Here is a 15,894-nt window from a genome sequence, read left to right as displayed (position 1 = left end):
CTCCTAGCTTCTCGTGGTTGCTGAAAACCCTTGCTATTCCTTAACTTGTTAATGTATCACACCAATCTCCCCCTGACTTTAAATGGATGATTGTCCTCTATATGTGACTCTATGTGTCCTCTCACCTTCTTATGAGGATATTAGGCACTGGACAAAGAATCATCTGAAATCTAGTAATCTAGCCAAGCAGTCACTTGATTATATCTACAAGGTCCTATTTACAAATGAGCTCATATAAATAGCAGCTAGGGTTAGAATTTCAACATATATATTTTATGAACTTGGGTTGAGACAGGGGACAATTCATCCCTGAACAACCATCTTCCTAGCACATCCTGTGTGGATATTCAGGTAGTCTTTTTAGGCTATATGGGTACCTGACTTGCACACAATAGAAGTCTGTACTGCCATCAGAAAGAATGACATGGCCCCATTATTAAAGAAATGGAAAGACTTGGGGAAAAATAATTCATATTAAGTGAAATAATCCAGATCCAAAGGAACATAGGCTCCATGGTTTCCCTCACTTGTAATAATTAGTACACATCTAGGATTCTCCTAGCAGAGGATCACAATAGCTCAAAAGCCATGTACTTATGGTTATATAGGATGAGACAAAACAAAATGAACTCTAGGATATAGAAACAAGAGGTTTATCTTTGTTCTTAATGTAACATGTGCAGTTATTTCTTTTCTCCTTTTTCTCATTATAGCTAATCTCATGAGGTTACTATATCTGACTTTGTAACCTGGTGTATTGTATATATATTTATTTGTTTATTTGAAGTAGGAGAGAAAAGAGAGGCAAACAAGATGATGGGGGGGAGGTAGAGAGGGAAAAAAACATGAGAAGGGGTATCAATGTTCAAGAAGTAATGTACCTACTACCTGAGGAATGTAGCTGTAACCCCTCTATACATTACCCCAACAATAAAATAAAAAATAAAATAAAAGAATTTTTAAAGATTAAAAAAAGAATATATGGACACCTGGCTGATGTTGTGATACATTCCTATGACTTCAGCATTCCAGAGACCTTATGTTTGATTTTACCCCAAATCTGTAGATAAATGGAATTAGGTATATTCTTTTTAGTTTTGTTTTGCTTTTAATACAGGGTTTCATCTCCTGTGTAATCTGTACTGGCACAATAAAGTCTCTTATAAAATTTTCCTATACAGATACAATGTTGTATAAAAGCACATCTTATTTTAACAAGTAATAAACAATTTCTCTTTACTCACTCATCCAGATGAAAGAATAACTCTTCTGTCATCCTCTTTTTAATAATTTCCTTGTTTTAATTATTTGCTATTTCATATACGCAGAAAAATAGATTATGGTACCTCCATGTACATTATGCATATGATGTTCAATATTGTAGCATGTTTCATCTCTTTCTTCATTTTAACATTCTTCATTCTTAATTCACTTAGTTGCCTGTACCAGAAACACGAAAACAAAATCCTGGGGACAATGAGTGTAGCCTAGTGGCAGAGTGCTTGCCTAGTGGGAGAGCGCTTGCCTAGTATGCATGAAGCCCTGGGTTCAATTTCTCGGTACCACATACACAGAAAAACCTAAAGTGTTGCTGTGGCTCAAATGGTAGAGCTCTAGCCTTGAGAAAATCCAAGGACAATGCCCAGGCCCTGAGTTCAAGCCCCAGGACTGGCAAAAAACAAATCTTGTTTTTCTGAATATTATATGCATATTCCAGACATCAAACCTTTATCTATAGGTAGGAAGTGACCACGTTTAATAAAAGAACCATATTTTGTCCATTTTTTGGACCAAATGGCCATATCTGGATGTTTACCAGAATGAGATTAAAGTGAGAATATGATCTGTATACATAGATGGTAGTGATGGGTATTTTGTGACTGATAAAACCTACTGCCAATCTCTTCTGAAACTTCTCCTTGAGAAGTTTAAGATGAAATATCCCAGTCTGCTTAGATGGTGGATTGATCCATTTTCATTTTGCTGAATTTCCCCTTGACCATAAATTTTGTGTTTCAAACAATTAATAAGTAGTCACGAATGATGCAGGACCCATGTGGATGTTATAGAATCATCTTTCAAAAGGCTTCCAAGCTAATGAAAGGCATAGGAATAAGGAACATTCTTAACTAAAAGGTAACTAAACATCCAAAGAGGTATTTAAAACTTTCAAGGTTGACAAAGACTTCATCAAATTGACAACTCCCATTCTGGATTAAAGAAAAGTTTATGAAAGTATGATTCCTAGATGAATTCACATAGCTTATACTAGAGTAAAAATCCTGGCAGCCATGCAGATCATGCATGTTTTCCTAAGGAGAACAGTAGAACAGCATAAAGGATCTGGGCCTGGGGACGTATGCACAATGAATTTCACAGCCATGTTGTTCAGACTCAGGCCACCTTTGGGAGCCAAGGCAGCCATTCAAATCCTGAGTATGAGGCTTTCCGTTTCAAAGTTCTTTCCTCAAGAATTCATAAAAATGCAGCTGGGCGAATGAGCTAAAACCTTCTGAGCTACACTGGGTCTAGCAATTTATCATCGAGCAAGGCCTTTCTCCAACTCAATTCAGCTGTTTTCTTTCTGTTAATAATTGAGTGTTTAGGGCGGCTTGTGGTTTCAGGTTATCTCCTTCCTCAGCCAAATTATACTCCCAAATGTATCAATATCTTCCGGAGGATCATATCCATTGACAGAAGAAATTATTTGCTTTCTCAGAGGATCAAGCCGAGTGGTCTGGAACTGAGAGATGAAAATATTTAGATAGAGACAAAATAATTCTTATTTATAGTAGTGGCTGCATAATAAAACGGAGCCAGTGACTGACCTGTCTCCAAGAGTGAATCTGTTGGATTAAGGGCACTCAGAATTAGGTATGGCAGGAATGGGGCATAATGCAAGGAGGGATAGCTAAATAGCACTTTATGAAAAAAAAAGTGAAATCCATAGCATTGAATTGTAATGGCATTTGTCGCATCATGACAGTGAAATTTATGTTCTATAATGTACATAGAAAATAATGGAAGACCTGGCCCAGAACTGGTCTTGAAAAGAACTGTGAAATCAGTCACTTGCATTTATTTAATCCATGAATCTTCATTGAAAGATCGGGAAGAACATGACTCCATCCTGGGCACAATGAGACACTTACCTTGCTCTGCACCTAAAAGAGCTATGTTCTCCATAGCCCACCAGTCTTCAACACAATTGTTAGAAGGAATAACAGAGTATCATGTGACTGACTGATTGTGCTCATTCCAGGCAATGAGATCTTGACTCCATTCATTAATTTAATAAGTGTTTATTGGGTGTCAAATTCTGAGCTATTTACTAAGCCCACCCAAAATCCACACCTATTAAAAAATAATATTTGGGATGGTTGTATAACTTAATAGAGTGTCAGCTGAGATCAACGGAGCCCAATTATAAAATGAGAACTATGTGTAGTTTATGGCCCCTAGCGGTATACAATACACTGAAAAGACACCTAACTGGCTTGACACTGGTCTCGGTTTGCTCTTGCACCTAATAATTAAAGAAAAAGGGATTATTGTCTGGATAGTGAAGCATCCTAACCCACATAGCCTACCTTGCTTTATTGCCTCGGTCACTGCTGACTCTGTACTCCCAGATTTGGGCTTCTCATAGCCCAGGTCAAGTTACCACTCCAAGCCACCTGACAATTGTGGAAACTGCTCACAAACGTTGAGTTCTACCTATTTCCCTCCACCTTTTATCCCAAATAAGCGGTCACCTTTTGAATTTTACATTGGTATTTCATATAACATATGCAATTTAAATTTGGGCAAATACATCCTTGACACCATGTGCCAGGATCAAGACAGTGAACAACCTACATCTCATAAAAGAGCCCCTCCCCTTAGTCATCCCTCCACTCCATATTTTTTCCCTTCTTCCCTACCACTGTGACAGGCAACTGGCACTCTTACCTGCTTTCTGCCACTGCAGATGAATTTGCAACCCACTAGGATTTTCTCTGTATAAACAAAATCACACCATGTGAATCCTTTCTTCTTCCTCTCCCTCCTCTCTTCCTCTCTCCTACTTTTTTTCCCCATCTAGTTTCATTTGCTTAGCATAATGGTGTTGAGATTCATCTAAAATGAGTGATACAGATATACTCATTTGAGGACATATTTTAGAAAGTAGAGCCATTGATGATTACTGTAGAGGGAAGAGGCATAAAAGAGACCATATTCAGATATTTTGGATATAATCTCTAGACTAACACTCTAGTATGATAGTATCATTCACTTAAACCAGTAGAACTGATGTCATTAAAAATGGTAATAATCAAAGAAAGAAAGAATCATAAGCAAGAAAAAGTCAATTTGCGGTGTCTATCCTCTAATTAAGAAGACCTGGAAATGCAGAGACTTCTTCCAAAATAGCTATAATTGTTTTGAATACTGAAGCCCATAGAAGCCTTCCTCAATTGTCCGGAAAACTTGCCTTGCCAGATGAGTACTTCCCAGAGGGTTCTGTGTAGCCAAGGTTTTGTTGTACTTCTCTTCTGGGATTCCTTCTTTCAGCCAAGAGAGAGGAGGAGCCTCTCCCTGACTCATTGGATAAATGGCTCCTTTCAGAGAAAGGTGCTAAACATGGGCTGGTTCCCTGGCCAGAACAGGTAGATGAATCTCTGGGCATCCAAGGCATCTTTGCAAACTTATTGGGGCGATAACAAGGAGAAAATGGCTTAATCTGTGTTTTGGCATCCTTCTAGCCAAGCTGGTTGGAGTAAAAGAAATGGTAACTTTAGAAAATCAAGTCATAAAATATGGGTGTGTTTTTTTCTTTTTAATACGATTGGTTTTGGCAAGGGTAAAAGAGACCCTAAAGGAGCCAATGCCTGCCAGTGTTTTCTCTGAAAATGGTCTAATCAATTAGAAGTGAGAGGTAGGTAGGACATACAGCATATACCACCTGGACAGCCTGCTTTCATGTTGCCTCATTTGCCAAGAAAACAGATTTAAAAAAAAGTGAATCCAAAAGAAACAAAAAGATACTTAAAGGTACAGGGAAAAATGTCCTCTGGGTAGTAGCCTAGCTGAATAGAAAAGGTGAGGGAGAGCTGAAAGGAGCTATCCAGATCAAGCAGCAGAGACCCTTGTTAACATAACCCTGCGTGGTTAATATTCCTGCATTGGGCAGGAGGCTAGATGATCTCTAAGGGGACCTTTTTCACTCAGAGAGTCCAAGATGCTGATATTTATGGCTCAATATTCAGAACATATAAATCATCTGCTCTCTGAAGGTGTGCCTTATAGTGTTTCTTTTATTTCATCAGTTTTCCCCCTGGATTTTACCTCATTACCAATAGAACAGGAAGAATGCAATTCATAGATTCCTGAATAACATCTGGAGGATATGTGTTGGCTTCCAGCTCTAGACAGATGTTCTGGGGCTATTCCTTTGGCCCTGTGCTTCATATGGAAATGTGACAATAACTGCCTATGATGAATCCCAGTGTCCTCCAACGTCATAGTCTGGAATTCAGCATCTTTTATCGGCTGGTCTCTACTCATTGCACTGTCCAAGTTCATGGATGCTCAAGGTCAAGTCCTTAAAGCAGTTGATTGGCAAGCACCTGTTTTCTGACCATATAAAATGTACATTTTTTTATCAGGCATTGAAAGGGTTCCAAGGAAAAGAGAATACATTTTCAGACTCAAGCTATTTATAGACAATTTGAAAAATATATTAGACTATTTGACCTTAGACTAAGCACATATTAGGGTAGTACATCCTGCTCTATGTGGTAGTGGAAATTCCAAAAGACATAAATATTCAAGAAAACCTTTGGTATATAGTTCCACACTTGGACCGGAATGTGGAGACTGGGGATTGAATGGGGGTTACAAAGAAGAGACAACCAATAGATGAAAGTATCAGGTGAGGATGGCATAGAATTCTTTGCCAACTGATTTAGTTATTTGGGATAAGTAGAGGTCACTTCCAAAGTTCCAGGCATGAGAGCTGCATGAGTCCATTTTCCCACTAATTTGTCTGCAAATTATAATTTACCAGGTTGTCAGGCTTGTGTGTTAATAGTTAATCCTGGAATATATACACAAGTGTATCAGCAGATGGGTATGAGAACCATCACACAAGATGATGTGAGGACCTGCTCTGTTCCTCTGTATTGGATGAAAGCCTGTCCTAGGGAAAGTGTAGCAGTGTTCTCCTCTCAGGAGTCCATAAGCCTGTCTCCATCTGACAAGTGAAGACAGCATGGCTATACCATTCCAAAATGAACAGAAAACTTGTCCCACTTGATCCTATAACCTTGTACTACCATGTAATCCAATAATGGAAGAAAAGGTATCTGACATCTTTAATTAACAAAACCACTGGTCATAACCCAGAGTACAGAAAAATGAAAGTCAAGGAGATGCCGCTGGTTATCTAATTTCTGATTAAGATCTTTCAAATGTTGAGCAACTACATTCATATCTTCTTGATGAAGAAACTACAAATATTCACCAATTTCCTATAGGGGAAAGATTAGAATACACACACACACACACACACACACACACACACATTATACTGTCTGTGTAAGTGCATCTTGAAGTAAGTTACAGACACTATGACTAGATAGAGAACATGGTGAGGACAGGAGGTGGGGACAGGGGAAGGAGAGGACCATCAGTTGAACAAAGGGTGTGTCTTGCTGGCTCCATGGAGTGGCACAAATGTTCAAGACATATTTAAGGAAGAAATCTGGTCAGGATTTGGTAATGAACTCAATATAACAAAGAATCATAATCTGGCCCTCATTTCAGAAACCTTCTCATCACAAGGCCTAGAGCAGAGCAGAGAGCCTCTATAACTCAAGCATTGTTCTCGGGAGACACTGGTAGGTCTTTAGGAAGAGCTATAGGTTTAAAACCTCTGTGTGTGTGTGTGTGTGTGTGTGTGTGTGTGTGTGTGTGTGTGTGTGTGTGTGTGTGTGTGTGTGCCAGTCCTGTGCCTGAGCTCAGGGCCTGAGCACTATCCTTGGACTTTCTCAAGGCTAGAGCTCTACCACTTGAGCCTCAGCACCACTTTCGGCTTTTTTCTATGTACGTGGTATCGAGGAATAGAACCCTGGTTTTCGTGCATGCTAGGCAAGCACTCTACCACTAAGCCAAACTGCTGGCCCTAGTTTAAAACCTTTTTGATAGTCATTAAATCAAACCTTTCATCAGTCTTTGTCACCTGAGTCATCTCATCTGCATCAAAGGATGATTTTACCCCCTCATATCCAAGTTAACACTCTAGGATACTTTCAATGTTTGGAAAATGTTCAGTTGGTATCCACAAGTGAAGCCCTGATCACACTCCGAAGGAAGTCCCCTCCCTATATTATCTTTATCTACTGCAGATTGCTTCAAGATGTGGCTGTCTTGGGGATCCACATTTGAAATGACTGCACAGAGGAGGTGGGTCTTGTTTATTTGGACTGTATTCTGCCTGTCAAGTGTGTTAGTTCAAGTCATCTAAAGATAATCAATCATGTTAAGGGTCGAGGTGCTGCCTGGATGGGGCCCCTTATTGATTAGGATCTGTTTTCTATTGTCATCTTACTACTTCTGCCTCTCACGATGCCCACAGCACAGAGCAGGTCCTGTGATTCAGCATCCCTGCCATCCAATTAAAATGCTTTACTATCTTCCCTTTTTATCTTGTCTTTGTAATTGGATTCCTAGTTTCTCAATTTTCATGGCAGCAAAAGGAGGGGGAAATGAGGGCAAGTATCTGATAAAAAATAAAATGGTATGATTTAATTTTTGCTGAAGGGTTTCTCACTCTCTTTTATGAGGCCTTTGAAAGGATTCTCAAGTCCCTGACCCAGTCAAATGGAGGCTCCATGGGTCCTTCTGGGTAATCAGAAGGTCTTAGAAATAGCAAATGCTATAATATCAGAAACATTGAAAACCATCAAATGCATGGAGGATTGAGGAGGGACAATTTGAGTTGATGAAAGAACTACATTTTGTGTGACAGCAATATCTGTTTTTGTGAGACTTCAGGCATCCTGTAACTGTAGTCCCAGGGTATGGTGGGGAGTGGAGGGGATACACAGTGGAAAAGCTCCTACAAGGCTACTCTTTCCTAAGAAAGCAAACAATTGGGCCAGGAGTTTGACCTAGTGGTAGAGTGCTTGCCTCACATGGACTAAGACCCTTGTTTGATTCTTGGTACCACATACATAGAAAAAGCCAGAAGTGGTGCTGTGGCTCAAGTGGTAGGTCTGTAGCCTTGAGAAAGTCCAAGGATGGAGCTCAGGCCCTGAGTTCAAGCCCCAGAACTGGCAAAAATAAAATAAAATAAAAATGACAGCAAATAATCATGCTACAATTGGTACACAAAGAGCTATGATTTTCTGGCTAGGTAAGTTTCATAAAATGTAATACTCTAATTTTGTTTAACAATGAAAAGGTGTTAAAAATATAAGAAAGCTTTCTGTATAATTCTCTGGTGCAAATTAGAACCATGATCATTATCATATTATTATTCTTTCTACAACTCACTGTGCCTGACAGTCTCATATGCCCAGTCACTAAATAAATAAATAAGTGTGCATTTATCAATTCAGTGGGCAATTGCTTGACTTCTGTACTTTGTAACACCAATTTTCTATGTCTAACTGTCCAGTATTTAGTACTGGCACTACTTGCCAAGAATTCTTGAAGATCCCATACATTCAGGGCTAAGTCCTATAAATAAGACTATCTCATTTTGTATATTGCCTTTGATTCCTAAGTATCCTCGAATACTTCTGGCTGGTTGACTACAAATTCAGGACTTTCTTCCACATTCTCAGGATTCAAAAGTTCCCTGAAACAATTGCAGAACTCAAGAAAGCCCTATATTTACTAGCATAGCTTGTTTTAAAGGATATAAATGAACAGCCAGATTAAGCAGCATTTATAGTGAGGTCTGGAATAATCTGAGCATAAGGTATTTTTACATAGAAAGTGGCAAATGCCAGAGGACAAGCCAAAAGAACAAAGCCAGTAAGCAGTTCCTCTGTCTGACAAACCCAGGGTGAGAAATATAAAGGAAGTTATTCGAAAGAAGCAAATGCAATGAGAGGAGCCCCAAAGCATTCTGGATCCACTCGGTGCTGCCTCCTACAAAGGAATAGAAAATTGGATTCTGCCATTGTTCATTCACTTTCAAGTACATAGTATGGAGATCTCTTTTATGCTAGGAACTCAACAGGTGCCAGAAAGGCAGAGAATTCTTGGGAAAGGTGATCCTTTCCCTTTAACGATGACCCTGGAGCCATCTGACAGACACATTCATAAGAGTAACCCACACATGCCTATCATATGCACATAGTGCTCTGCCAACACTGCCCTGCAAAAATCACAGCTCTGACTGCCTTCCCTTTGGCTTATTACCCTGTTGCTTCTAACTCCCAGGAGAAGCTCTCCCATCAGTTAGCCCTTCATGTGCATTGCTTGGTCCACTTACACTATTCCCTATCACTGAATTGTGGGGCCAGTTGGCTCAATCCTCTTTTTTTTGGCTCAATTCTCTTCGATAGAGTCATGAGTTCTTACCAATTTTACATTATACAATGGCTCATGTGCACATCATCTTGACCTCCCTCTGAGCATTAGGGAAGGGAAAACACCTAGAAGAACTGCAGAAATATAAAACCTGCATCTTCAATTTTACTAGAAAATGCCAAGCTTCTTGCCAAACAGAAGTATCAGCTTGCATTATCATGAACTGGGAAGTGAGAACTCCCATCGCTCTGCATCTTTGCAGACATTTGAAATTGTCAGACTTTTAGGTGTTTGCCAATATTATACATGAGAAACTCTTTCACAATAGAAGTAGACATTCTGTGTATGCTAGTACTGGGATTGTGGCTTTTTTACTCAAAGATGCTGTTTTACCACTTGAGTCATACTTCTACTTTTGGCTTTTGGCTGGTTAATTGAAGATAAGAGTCTCAGATTTATCTGCTCCATCTGACTTTCAATTGCAATCCTCAGATCTCAGCTTCCTGAATAGGTGATATAATATATGTGAGCCACCAGTACCAGGCCTTGCTTGCTGTTCTTTAATTTGTAGCCCAAGATTTCATCTTCAACTTACATGTGTTATTTGTATTTGTTTCCTCTGTGAACTGTTTAGAAAAACTTTTAGTAACAAAAAATCTCACCTATCTTAATTCATGATGACATTTGCTTTCTTTTTTTTCTCTGTGTATTTAGGTCTTTAACCTTCCCAACATTAATTCACATTCATAGTAGGAAATAGGGATCTAACATCATATCCATTTCCACACCTTCATCTTTGAATGTGCCATGCCACCTGTTTCTCGGGATTCCAGAAAACATGAGTCTGTTTCTGTTCTCCATTTCTCTCTTTGCTAATACAGTGTGGACCTCATAAGAAAGCTTTACAAGTATACTCTATATTGAGAGATATATCAGTTAACTTTCTGTCACTAAAGCAAAAAAATGCCTAAAATAATTATCTTTGAAAATACTCACTTTGACTCATGGTTTTGAAGTTTCTAGTCCATAACTAGGTGAACATATTTTTTTTGACAGATGGCTATGGCAGAGTGTGTTTGGTGGAACAAATTGGAGCAAGTGAAGAAGTGAGGATTAGGCATAGTACCTCTTACCTGCAATTCCAGCAATATGGGAGACAGAAATAGGAGAATCACAATTTCAAGCCAGTTGAAGAAAACAAAATAGCTAACAAGACTCTACGTCACAAATCAGCTGTAGGGGTGCACATCCATAACCACAGGTACACAAGAGATAGAGGAAGGAGCATTGCCACCTAAGGCCAGGATAGGCAAAGAACATGAGCCTCTATTTGAAATATAACTAAAGCAAATAAGTTTGAAGGTATGAGTGAAGTAACAGTGTGACACTTACCTAGCAAGCATAACACCCTGAGTTCACATCTCATTACTGAGAAGAAAGATGAAAGAAAGAAGAGTCATGGATCCTACCCTTAACCACATATCTTTAACCACATACCTTTACTGACCAAAGAAGCTTCCACTGGCTTTGCTTCATCACTTTACAAGATCACCTCCCTCAACTTCGATTTTATTACTTTTAGCAGAACATGAGACTCAACCAAATCACATTCTATTTGAAAATGCTCTAATCCTCTGTGCTTCCCAATCAACATGGATATGACAGCTATAATTAATAAATAAGGAAACAGAGGCTCAGAGAAGTGAAGTGGCTTGCTTAGGACTATACTGTAGGAAATAATAATAAAAAAAGAATCAAGGCTTGATAATTAAGGTTACAGAAGTCTAGCTCAGGTATCTCTTTACTGTGTCATCCTGTCTCCCCATTTCTTTGCATGCAGAGCAGTTGTGTGGCTCTGCCTTCTTTCTACATGACAATTCATGGGAAAGATTTAGCCCCTTTTGGAATTCAGCAGGAATGGCAGGAGTTCTAGTGACAGAAGTCTGGTCTTACTTCAGGCCTCCAACTGGCCTCCTATGTTGGTGACGAACCTTTAGATAACCCAGGAGAAAGGGTGGGGGTGTGTAATACAATCCATGCTAGCTTAATCTAGTTTGTAATGGAGTTTCCATGTGTTTTGCCCATTTTCTTTCTGCTCATTTTGATTTCTTGTTTTTAAAAGGTGCTTTGTGTTCCTTGTTCATTTGGACATAGCAAATAATCTTTGGAAGGACTATCAGTTCATTGAGGAGCATCACTTGATCTATAACACATGGTCAGCCTAGGAATTGTGTCAAGTGGAAGAGATGTTATATAATGAAGAGTACATAGAGAAGTTCAAAGGCTGGTCAGTTTTTCTTTGCAGCCACATAAAACATTTTCACTCTAAAAAGTGACATGTTGGGAGTTGGAAGTATGGCTCAGTTCACAGAGTAGCAAATAATGAGTGAAAACATCAGGTACCAAGCTTGAATCCTTGTCTCAAACACAAAGACATGCTAAGCTCATCAACTCCTGCACACAGGTAGCTCTTGGCTATATTCCTAGCTACTAAGGAGGCTGATATCTGAGGGTCACAGTTTGAAGCTAGCCTGGGGAAGATGAATCTGAGAGACTCTTACTTCCAGTTAAACAGAACAAAAAAAAAAGTCAGAAATAGAGATGTGGTTCAAGTGGTGGAGCCAAGCAAATAAGCTATGGGAGAGTACCCAGCCCCTGAGTTCAAGCCTCAGTACTGGCAAAATAAAGAAGACAGAGACAGAGACAGATGAGAGGGAGGAAGGAAGGAAAGAAGGAAGGAAGGAAGGAAGGAAGGAAGGAAGGAAGGAAGGAAGGAAGGAAGGAAGGAAGGAAGGGAGGTGGGAGGGAGGGAGGGAAGAAAGGAAGGAAGAAAGGAAGGAAGAAAACGGGTTCTGTTGTTTCAGAAAGTCTGCTAGCAAGCCTTTCTTCCATGTTCCATCTGTTGATTGGATGGCCGTGTTCCAGCCTCCTCCTGGGGATAGAATAGATATCCATGGGCCTCCTAGGCAGTAGACAAGCGCATCTGTTCCAGAACACAGCAAAGGTCAAACAGAGACAGGCAGTCACCGTTGTCCATGGGTTGTGCTGGGCATTTCAATTCTGGCACGTGGTGCACTGAATCCAGCAATTATGAGAAACCTGCACAAACATAACCCGTGTTTGGTTACAGCATTCTTGTCTCCTGGGCATTTCCCCAAATGTTTTCCTTGAATTATCCAAGGTACTGTCATCTCTAGATTGTAAAAAATTAAAAGGCAAGGAAGTGGAACATAGAGGAAGATTAAGAGAAGGAAGTAGGCATAACTAAGCTGGAAAAAATATCAAGAGGCCTGAACGCTTACTCTTTGTATATGCCTAGGTAACTCAGCAAGAAAGGCAACATCTGAATATACTAAGGGTGAGAAAAGGATGGCTTAAAATAGTGTGACTACTCAAAGGATCAGTTTTTCTCAACTTTTTGTTGATCAGATACTCTGCATCTAACCCAACTCTGAAGAGTCCTAAAGACAAAAAGAAAACAAGTTAGTACAATGTTCAAGCTTAGGACAATAGAGCTAAAAAGACATGCCATCTCCGGAACGATCTGGTTACATTGACAACACACTTTAAGAATTCAGGGAAGGGAGCATTTCTTATGACCTACAGTGACCAAACAGCCAGATGTGTGAGAAATGGATTTAGAGTAGTTTCTCCAAAGTGAATAAATATCACACACACATACACACACACACACACACACACACACACACACACACACACACACACACACAAACTAAACCCTGATCAAGCCCCCCAATCATAATGTGTTGCTCAGATGTGCTAAACAGTTGCTGTTTCTGATTTCTCAGATTCCTGAGAACACTCATGGCTCAGGGCTCAGACAGGGATAATTATCAAACAAATGAGCTCAAAGCTCAAGGTCACAAGGATGCACATTCATCATGGGGGGAAGGGAAAGGGAAGAATTCCTCAGAAAGAGGCCCAGTCCTTTCTCCTGGTGTGTGCCTGATAATTAAGAATCTTGGTTTAATTCCCAATATCTAGGGAACGATCAATAGTGGGGGCCCAAGGAGTATGTGGCAAGACTGGCTAATATCACTGGTCACACATTAGGTACCTAATTGATGTGGCTTCTTAGGATGTGTTAATGTCACTGACGCATACCACTTTCCTATTACTGGGCTTAATGGTTCATCTTTTGATTTCTGCTTCACTCCCACACAATGTTATTAAAATAAGACCCTATATGGAGATTTATTTACCACAAGACAGAGATTTATCTGGGGAGGAAACAAAACAAAACAAAAATCCAGTGAGACACAGCACTTCCCTTTTCCAGAGACACCATAATAAAGAAGACAATAGCAATATTTTTACTGTTTAAGTCGATACAATTATAGGATGAGAGAAAGCAAGAAGCAAAAAATATAAATTTCACACTCAGTGACCTGGTAATTTGTCAGTCATTTTCTGTATTAAACCTAATGCCTCCTCTGGGGATAGAACAGAGGATATCAGAAAAATGTCAACACTCCTGTACTGGCCGTGCCCCCCACTCCACTCCATTTTTTTCTGCATTCTTTCTCCACTTTTTTCTGCTGTATTTAATTGTCTTTGTCTTCTCCACTCCTGTCTGGTGGGTGTGATTTTTATTTGTTTTTTATTCTGATACAAAGTGCTCAAATGTAATCTCTTTTTTACTTTACCAATGATGGTTCTATATTTTCTGAAAGAACTGGAAGAAATGGGCCAATAGATGGTGGTAGAAAAACCTTGATTAGTTGAATTTTCATGCTGTGGTATAAGAAGGAAACTATCTTTCCTGGGTACTAACATAATACATTCCTTTCCCCCCCCCCATGCTAGTTTATTCCACTCCGTTGATGTACCCTTATTTCTGCAAATCCATGCTGCCTGCTATATTTCTAGCCAAGTATGGACTTTGAAAAGAAGAGGAAAAGAAGAAGATAGAAAATTGTTCTCTCCAGGGACTTGTAATGTAAATGAGGAGATGGGCATATGAAACAAAGAAGTGGGAAGGAAGGACTTGTGGTTAGATTGGGGCTGAGATGTGAGAAAGGAAGCAGGGGTAACTCTTGCATCCAAGTATCAGAAGGAGGAATGAACACACTGGAGGGCTTGCAGAGTGAGAGCAAGGTCTATGATAACCAGAAGGGACACACAAGAGATTTGGGCTGGTTTGGTTAGAAGATCTTAGACCTTCATGTTAGCTAGAAAAGAAAGATGGATTTCTAGTTGTTTTGTCCTTTCTGAGATTAAAAAGGGGGTTGGGTGAGAACTCTTCAAAGAACAAACACAACAGTAAAGATGATGGGAAGTGTTTATCCCTGAGTAATCTCTTATGAGAAAGTGGCAAAACTCAGATTTCCCTCTAAAATATTGAAAGTAGATGAGGTGATTTTTTTCTTTGAGGGAGTAGGGTTGAGGTATGCTGTAAAACAAATGACTAATTGTCCTCTTTAACATCAATACCAAGTAAATATAAAGACAAATTACCCACACTGTAACCACTAGAAGTCGCTGATTTAAGCTTATCTAAGCTATTGATGTTCTCTGGATAACCGGTCTAACTTGTTAGCATTTTATTTACCAAATCGATAGGTTTCAAGAATTCCCAGTGAATCAATCAGCAAAGCATCTAGACATTGGAAACAGATTTCTGAAGAAAGTTGAAAAATAGATGGGGTCAGGAAGCATTGGCTTCTGGGTTACTGATGGTAGCAAAGGTAGCTGTGGCTCATTATTCCAGCAGCCACATCAGTGCCTCCTTGAGTCAGATCTCCTGTGCCAGGTGATTGACAGAGGAAAAACATCTATCCAGGGAGAGTCTGATTTGTAGAGGCTCCCAGTTCAGAAGAATGAACAGGTAATTCGCTTCTCAGGACCCAAGGGCCTCTGGTCCCTATCTGGTAGAGCCAGTAGCCATTCCACAGCTGGTCATCTCTAGGCATATTGCAGAACCCATTCTCAGTGCTTTGGTAAAGTCATGACGTTGGTAATAGCCAGAAGAAATAAAAGACCAAACCAGAGAAGAAGTTTGCAGAATTTCATGCAGTGTATTTCCCAAACAAGGGCCCTACTGGATCTATTGTTAAGTGACTCAACATCCTTATAATCTCTGTGATTTACTCCTATTAAAATCTCAGAGGATTAAAAAATAATAAAATAAAATCTCATAGGATTTTTCTGCCAAGCATACTGTGAAGAACTAAGAAAATTCTCTTAAGGGTGTTAGTAACTAATAACTTCATATTGTTAAGAAGTATGAGATCTTAAACAGAGTACATATGGGTGGAACTGAGGTGAAATAATTTCACAAAAGAACTACTCAAAGATGACCTGCCTTTGAGATGAGGAAAAAAGCCCCCTGACAACCTCCATCTATGA

The sequence above is a fragment of the Megascapheus bottae genome, chromosome 19, assembly GCF_031878675.1.
Source record: "Megascapheus bottae isolate mThoBot1 chromosome 19, mThoBot2.hap1, whole genome shotgun sequence".
In the NCBI taxonomy this organism is placed as follows: Eukaryota; Metazoa; Chordata; class Mammalia; order Rodentia; family Geomyidae; genus Megascapheus; species Megascapheus bottae.
Note: the sequence above shows the minus strand (reverse complement) of the source record.